This window comes from Aptenodytes patagonicus, unplaced genomic scaffold (assembly GCF_965638725.1).
Source record: "Aptenodytes patagonicus unplaced genomic scaffold, bAptPat1.pri.cur scaffold_103, whole genome shotgun sequence".
NCBI lineage: Eukaryota > Metazoa > Chordata > Aves > Sphenisciformes > Spheniscidae > Aptenodytes > Aptenodytes patagonicus.
This window is the reverse complement of record NW_027472049.1, coordinates 8,842-17,242: the sequence shown is the minus strand read 5'-3', so window position 1 is coordinate 17,242 and position 8,401 is coordinate 8,842. Positions and strand designations below refer to the sequence as shown.

The following is an 8,401-nucleotide window of genomic DNA, read 5'->3' as shown; positions in this document are numbered from 1 at the left end:
GGTCCCTATTCGGGCGCCAAATGTCGTGCCATTTGCCAAAGCAGAGGGAAGGAGCAGTCACTCAATGTGAGGGATCAGCAGACTTCGTTTATTAGAATACAATCATCACACTTTATAGGTTCCTTAATTAGCTCATACATATTACAAAAGCCAAGCTCCTTATTGGTTAGTAGCCTAAATGCCAGCCTTTACATACACATCTTGTTTCTCCCAACATTTACATACACATCTTGTTTCTCCCAACACCCTGTTTCCTCCAGCTGCCGTTCCCTTTTGCTAACCACAACTTTCTTGTCGGCTTTATGCCGGAGTAAACAAGGTCAGTGTGTCCTTGCACTTTATTAGTTCTCACACCAGCTGTTTTCGCCACTTCTTGAGATCCTGCTGACTTATCAATTCTATGTTGACATGCCTCTGCTCAGCCAGCCAGTCTCCCACAGCCAACAAGCTCAGGCTGCCCACGTTACTACCTTGATCGCTCTCAGCACCGCCGCCAGAGCCCAGCCCCAAAATTGCAAACGTCCAGCGCCTTCTCCCACACCAAAGGTGCCAGGACGCACAGGTTTTGCTGGCCCTCGCCTTCCCTTGGCAGCCCTTCCACAGCCCCACAGGGACCGGGGCTCAGAGCTTGCCAGCCAGCTCAGGGTGCCCACGTTGGTAACTTGATCGCTCTCAGCGCCTCCACCAGAGCCCAGCCCCAAAATTGCAAAAGTCCAGCGCCTGCTCCCACACCAAAGGGGCCAGGACTCCCAGGTGTTGCTGGCCCTCGCCTTCCCGTGGCAGCCCTTCCACAGCCCCACAGGGACCGGGGCTCCGCGCTTGCCAGCAAGCTCAGGGTGCCCACGTTGGTGCCTTCCTCGCTCTCAGCGCCACCGCCACAGCCCAACTCCGAAATCTCCAATGTCCAGCGCCTACTCCCACACCAAATGTGCCAGGACTCCCAGGTGTTGCTGGCCCTCGCCTTCCCGTGGCAGCCCTTCCACAGCCCCATAGGCACCGTGGCTCCGCGCTTGCCAGCCAGCGCAGGTGCCGACGTTGGTGCCTTGATCGCACTCAGCGTCACCACCAGAGCCCAGCTTCCAAATTGCCAACGTCCAGCGCCTGCTCCCACACCAAAGGTGCCAGGACTCCCAGGTGTTGCTGGCCCTCGCCTTCCCGTGGCAGCCCTTCCACAGCCCCACAGGCACCACGGCTCAGAGCTTGCCAGCCAGCTCAGGGTGCCCACTTTGGTGCCTTGATCGCTCTCAGCACCACCGCCAGAGCCCAGCCCCAAAATTGCAAACGTCCAGCGCCTGCTCCCACACCAAAGGTGCCAGGAATCCCAGGTGTTGCTGGCCCTCGCCTTCCCTTGGCAGCCCTTCCACAGCCCCACAGGGACCGGGGCTCCGCGCTTGCCAGCCAGCTCAGGGTGCCCACGTTGGTGCCTTGGTCGCTCTCAGCACCACCGCCAGAGCCAAGCTTCCAATCGCCCACGTCCAGCGCCTTCTCCCACACCAAAGGTGCCAGGACTCCCAGGTGTTGCTGGCTCTCGCCTTCCCTTGGCAGCCCTTCCACAGCCCCACAGGCAGTGGGGCTCAGAGCTTGCCAACAAGCTCAGGCTGCCCACGTTGGTGCCTTGATCGCTCTCAGCACCGCTGCCAGAGCCCAGCCCCAAAATTGCCAACGTCCAGCGCCTGCTCCCACACCAAAGGGGCCAGGACTCCCAGGTGTTGCTGGCCCTCGCCTTCCCTTGGCAGCCCTTCCACAGCCCCACAGGCCCCGCGGCTCAGAGCTTGCCAGCCAGCTCAGGCTGCCCACGTTGGTAACTTCATCGCTCTCAGCGCCGCCACCAGAGCCCAGCTCCCAAATTGCAAACGTCCAGCGCCTGCTCCCACACCAAAGGGGCCAGGACTCCCAGGTGTTGCTGGCCCTCGCCTTCCCTTGGCAGCCCTTCCACAGCCCCACAGACACCGGGGCTCCGCGCTTGCCAGCCAGCTCAGGGTGCCCACGTTGGTGCCTTGCTCGCTCTCAGCGCCACCGCCACATCCCACCTCTGAAATCTCCAATGTCCAGCGCCTACTCCCACACCAAATGTGCCAGGACTCCCAGGTGTTGCTGGCCCTCGCCTTCCCGTGGCATCCCTTCCACAGCCCCACAGACACTGGGGATCAGAGCTTGCCAACAAGCTCAGGCTGCCCACGTTGGTGCCTTGATCGCTCTCAGCACCGCTGCCAGAGCCCAGCCGCAAAATTGCAAACGTCCAGCGCCTGCTCCCACACCAAAGGGGCCAGCACTGTCAGCTGTTGCTGGCCCTCGCCTTCCCGTGGCATCCCTTCCACAGCCCCACAACCACTGGGGCTCAGAGCTTGCCAACAAGCTCAGGCTGCCCACGTTACTGCCTTGATCGCTCTCAGCACCGCCGCCAGAGCCCAGCCCCAAAATTGCAAACGTCCAGCGCCTGCTCCCACACCAAATGGGCCAGGACTGCCAGGTGTTGCTGGCCCTCGCCTTCCCTTGGCAGCCCTTCCACAGCCCCACAGGGACCGGGGCTCAGAGCTTGCCAGCCAGCTCAGGGTGCCCACGTTGGTGCCTTGCTCGCCCTCAGCATCACCGCCAGAGCCCAGCTTCCAATTGCAAGCGTCGAGCGCCTGCTCCCACACCAAAGGGTCCACGACTCCCAGGTGTTGCTGGCCCTCGCCTTCCCGTGGCAGCCCTTCCACAGCCCCACTGGCACCACGGCTCAGAGCTTGCCAGCCAGCTCACGGTGCCCACGTTAGTGCCTTGATCGCTCTCAGCACCACCGCCAGAGCCCAGCCCCCAACATTGCAAACGTCCAGCGCCTGCTCCCACACCAAAGGTGCCAGGGCTCCCAGGTGTTGCTGGCCCTCGCCTTCCCTTGGCAGCCCTTCCACAGCCCCACAGGCACCGTGGCTCCGCGCTTGCCAGCCAGCTCAGGGTGCCCACGTTGGTGCCTTGCTCGTTCTCAGTACCGCCGCCAGAGCCCAGCTCCGTAATTGTGAATGTCCACCGCCTGCTCCCACAACAAAGGGGCCAGGACTCCCAGGTGTTGCTGGCCCTCGCCTTCCCATGGCAGCCCTTCCACAGCCCCACAGGCACTGGCGCTCAGAGCTTGCCAGCCAGCTCAGGGTGCCCACGTTGGTGCCTTGATCGCTCTCAGCACCACCGCCAGAGCCAAGCTTCCAATCGCCAACGTCCAGCGCCTGCTCCCACACCAAAGGGGCCAGGGCTCCCAGGTGTTGCTGGCCCTCGCCTTCCCGTGGCAGCCCTTCCACAGCCCCACAGACACTGGGGATCAGAGCTTGCCAACTGTCGTGCCATTTGCCAAAGCAGAGGGAAGGAGCAGTCACTCAATGTGAGGGATCAGCAGACTTCGTTTATTAGAATACAATCATCACACTTTATAGGTTCCTTAATTAGCTCATACATATTACAAAAGCCAAGCTCCTTATTGGTTAGTAGCCTAAATGCCAGCCTTTACATACACATCTTGTTTCTCCCAACATTTACATACACATCTTGTTTCTCCCAACACCCTGTTTCCTCCAGCTGCCGTTCCCTTTTGCTAACCACAACTTTCTTGTCGGCTTTATGCCGGAGTAAACAAGGTCAGTGTGTCCTTGCACTTTATTAGTTCTCACACCAGCTGTTTTCGCCACTTCTTGAGATCCTGCTGACTTATCAATTCTATGTTGACATGCCTCTGCTCAGCCAGCCAGTCTCCCACAATTCCCCCGTTTTTATTTTGGGCTAGCCAAGCGTCACTAGATATACGTGTTATTAATCGTTTAATACAAGACAAAGCACAACTAAACAACACTAATCCTATAATTACTATTATTAGTATTAATATTATGCTCTGAATTATTCCCTTTAACCACCCTCCTAGGCTTAGCCAATTAGTTAGCCCTTCTCATTGGTAGCTGCCAGCTGGTCTCGCCGATCTGTGCCTCCTCCTTATCCTGGGTGTTGTTCCGCTGTTGTTGTTCATCACGTAGTGAGGCTCCTTCTTCTGCTCAGGGAAGGATGGTCAAGGTCACCAGCCGTTTTTGTCAGCATATCCCTGCTACTGTTAAAAACATGGGTTGCTCAGGGATACTAGATCGTGCCCCTGCTGTACCAGCCACTCCTCCACAATTCCCCCTTCTTGTTTTTGAGCAACCCAGACTTGATTAACAATTTTCATAATTGCTTTCTTCACACAGCTAAAAATTATACAAGAGCATATACTTATTACTAATATAACAATTAAAATGCATAAGCTTTCTTTTATTAAACTTATTATCCAAGATGGCAGTTCCCCAAATATATTCTTAAGCCAGGTATCGAATAACCCGTGATCTTGTTGAATATTCTTGGTGTGGTCCTTTAACCATTGTAGCTGTTTGTGGATTGACTCCCCATGGTCAGACAGATTCATACAACACATCCCTTCAAAATCCTCACACCCATGTCCTTGTGCTAATAACAGAAAGTCAATAGCAGCTCTATTCTGTAAAATTGCATGATGGAAGCTATCCTGATCTGCAAGTAATTTTTCAATAAGCTCTGTTGTCATATCAGCCTGCTTTTTAGCCCAACAAGCTAATTTCCCTACCTCATTTAGGGCCCTCGCATCTGCAGCACCTGGTACAAATAGTGAAAGGAAGACCTTTTCGGTGTCGCTAGGTAGAATTACGTCATCACGACAGTCTGGGGAAAGACCCGTGGCGGCTCTTTTTCGTCTTTGTTGTTGCCCTTTTCTTGTTACGGTTTTCCACCAATTTTCTCCCGGGGCCAACAAGGTCAATTTTCCTAAGTAGCATGGCCCTCCTACAGCATTTGCTGGGATACCCTGCCAGGCCCTGTCCCCACATATTAAAAATACCTGTGGGGGCAACGCCTTTGGGGTACCATTGTTCCAGATCCCTATTCCTCCCTTTGTTTCCGCTCCAGCCGCTCCTAAAGCATAGCTGTTACCACTGTCATTGGTACCACAAAAATCGCCCGCATCCTGATACTTGTAGTAAGATGCGTGAGAGGTGACATTAGTCCACCATGTCCAATTTCTTGCCTGGTAGAAGTGGATACCCGTCTGTAGGGGTCCCCCAAATATAAAACATGTCTGAGTCCAATTTTTAGATGTATTTCCAACTCGCATCGACCCTAATAGTTCCAACTCCTGGGGATTCCAGGGTAGCGAGTGATTTAATCCTTTTATCAAGTTAGCACTACAGTTGCTAGTTGCAGTCACATTAGTACAACTGCCAGTACTGAACCTGGCAAAGTCACCTTCCTTATATCCAGGCATACCTAACAAACAAGTCCTAAACGGCTCAGTTGCTGAGGCGAGGGAAAGGCAAAACGCGGGCTGCCCTGTTTTATTTGCCCAGGTTACCCACATATTTTCCCTTGGGTTAATGCGATGTATAGTTGCCGACCCTGGGATTATTAAGATTAGCCCAATTACGATCACATCTGCCTGGCTCAACATTTTCTCTTCTAGGCGAATTGCCTTTCTTTTTTTTTTTTTTTTTAATTTTTTTTTATTTATTTTTTTTTATTTTTTATACAAACAATAATCAATTTGGCAGTTTCGTGAACTGTATTTCGTGTCCAGTGGTTATTAATATTCTATACAGCACTATTTCTTTCAGATAGCAAGTTTCAGATCACCTTTGTGCGCGTGTGCACCGGGCCCACCACTTCTTATCACAATGGTAACACTGACACAATACTCACGGTACACACTGTAGGCACTCTTTGTTTTTGTTTTTTTTGTTTGTTGGTTTTTTTTTTTTCTTTTTTTTTTTTTCTCTCTCTTTTTTTTTTTCTCTCTCTTTTTTTTTTTTCCTCTTTTTTTTTCTCTCTTTTTTTTTTTTTTTTTTTTTTTTTTTTCACATATCGCCCCCCACAAGCGATCGACAAAATGACTATACGCTTCAGTGGCACCTTGCTGTACAGAACTAAAGGATGGAGTGGACGAACCGGGTAAGGCTAAAAAGGCATCTAGCACCAGTTTGGCAGACAACTGCAACAAAGCAATAGGAAAAAACAACTGAGCATTAATATCATTAAACCTTCCCGTCCCCGTTATCATTTCCACGGTAATCCCATAGAGGGGGTCCCCCTGCGTTTGATGCTGTGCCGCAGCACTTGCCGCCCGCTGTGACCATTCCGACCCCCACAACAAATACTGCGTAGGTGACAATAAAAGCCGCATAAGGTTTTGGCAGTCAGCAGGGCACATCAGGTCAGCCGAAAAGATCCAGATTACAATTTGACGTGAAGCTTCTGATTTTATCCCATACTGGGACACAGTGTTTTTTGCTTGCTGAAGGATTTTCCAATCGTGAGGTGCCCACTTATTGCCGTTATTCTCTTGCAGCACAGGAAAAGCACTCGCCCCCAAGCTGGATACCGCTTGCCACTGCCCGTCCAGCATAGCGTCTCTAGCCACTTCGCTCCAGCGTCTGGGCTGAACCGTCGCTGGTGGTCCAGAGAGGCAAGGGGGTAGGGATTCCCCTGATGCCCCGGACAGGTGTTCTATTCCTCCCCTCTGGGCTGTAATTGTTAAGTCCTGTAACTGTTGCACCACCTTCTTCAGGAGCTCATTAGTCTCAGCCATACTCTGTTCTTTGCTGTCACCCTGTGGCAGAGTAGACGCACCTGAAGAGACTCCTAGAGGCGGGGCTGTTGGCCACGGAGGGGTTAACGGAACCAGCCGCTCCTCCTCTCCGGGTCGTCGCTCTTCCGCGACCGTCTCAGGTGAAAGAGGGGCCCCGTTACCGCTAGTTTCTGCATCTTTGCAGTCCGTAAGCGGAGGGTACGTTTCAAGCAGTTCAGAAGCGCCGTCACCCCCCAGAACACTATACTTGGCTTCCAAGGCAGTTCGTTTGGGGGTACCCGACATACCTCGGACTGCCGACGGCCCAAAGAACCGAAACAGTCCAGATGTTGTATTCTTCGGTCTATCAGGCAAGGGTTCTGGGGCTAGCATTTGAGTGGCTGCACAAGCCACCTTTCTTTCAGCTTTCATGGCTTTTAAAGTCTCTGACACAGACCTCCATAGTTCCCGCACTGTTTTAATCTCCTTCTTTGACTTTTCATCCCCCGTGATAGTCTGCTCCCACATAGTATTGCCAAGCTCTCGCCACTCAAGGTCAGAAAAAATAGTTTGACTGTCCTTAAAATGTCCCCAACGTTGTCCTAATCAACGCACATAATTGTTTTACCGTTGTCTCGATCCCTCTCTTGGAGAGGATGCTTACGAGCAACACAGCTGCCGCCTCTGTTTCCATGATAGCGGTCGCTCACTGGGAGGCAGTTGGCCAGACTGCTCCGTTATCAGTCCGTATTAGGATCTGAAAAAATTCCCCGGGCTACCCCATACTCTAACAAGTCAGGGAGTTCCTTCTTTAAATCTACCCCTTCTGTGCCCCGCTTCTCTAAGAAGCATTTGAGCAAGTTATACGCCGCTTGCCTGTTCATACCTTTAAAGAGCGCTCTATTGCAGCCTTTGCAGACTTCGGCGGCGCGTAGCTGGCGGGACAGCCTCTTTAGGTGCTCCCGGGTGCGGGGACGAATATCCCTTTCACCTCCTGCGCTGCTTACAGGACCGCACTTTAGTTCTCTACTGGCCGTGGCTTCCGGACTCCGCTATCGGGTCGCCGGGTCCCTATTCGGGCGCCAAATGTCGTGCCATTTGCCAAAGCAGAGGGAAGGAGCAGTCACTCAATGTGAGGGATCAGCAGACTTCGTTTATTAGAATACAATCATCACACTTTATAGGTTCCTTAATTAGCTCATACATATTACAAAAGCCAAGCTCCTTATTGGTTAGTAGCCTAAATGCCAGCCTTTACATACACATCTTGTTTCTCCCAACATTTACATACACATCTTGTTTCTCCCAACACCCTGTTTCCTCCAGCTGCCGTTCCCTTTTGCTAACCACAACTTTCTTGTCGGCTTTATGCCGGAGTAAACAAGGTCAGTGTGTCCTTGCACTTTATTAGTTCTCACACCAGCTGTTTTCGCCACTTCTTGAGATCCTGCTGACTTATCAATTCTATGTTGACATGCCTCTGCTCAGCCAGCCAGTCTCCCACAGCCAACAAGCTCAGGCTGCCCACGTTACTACCTTGATCGCTCTCAGCACCGCCGCCAGAGCCCAGCCCCAAAATTGCAAACGTCCAGCGCCTTCTCCCACACCAAAGGTGCCTGGACTCCCAGGTGTTGCTGGCCCTCGCCTTCCCATGGCAGCCCTTCCACAGCCCCACAGGGACCGGGGCTCAGAGCTTGCCAGCCAGCGCAGGGTGCCCACGTTGGTGCCTTGCTCACCCTCAGCGGCACCACCAGAGCCCAGCTTCCAATTGCAAGCGTCGAGCGCCTGCTCCCACACGAAAGGTGCCACGACTCCCAG

The 8,401-nt window shown here is 53.0% G+C and overlaps 1 long non-coding RNA gene across 1 annotated transcript; it reads right to left on the bottom strand.

The window, feature by feature from the left end:
- Window positions 1–3,353: 3,353 nt before the first annotated feature.
- LOC143173537 (uncharacterized) lies at window positions 3,354–7,649 on the bottom strand. The gene is made up of 2 exons (XR_012997597.1): window positions 7,470–7,649; window positions 3,354–4,066 (listed from the first exon to the last, which is right to left on the bottom strand). It is a non-coding gene; the product is annotated as an uncharacterized LOC143173537 (long non-coding RNA).
- Between the last annotated feature and the right edge of the window lie 752 nt (window positions 7,650–8,401).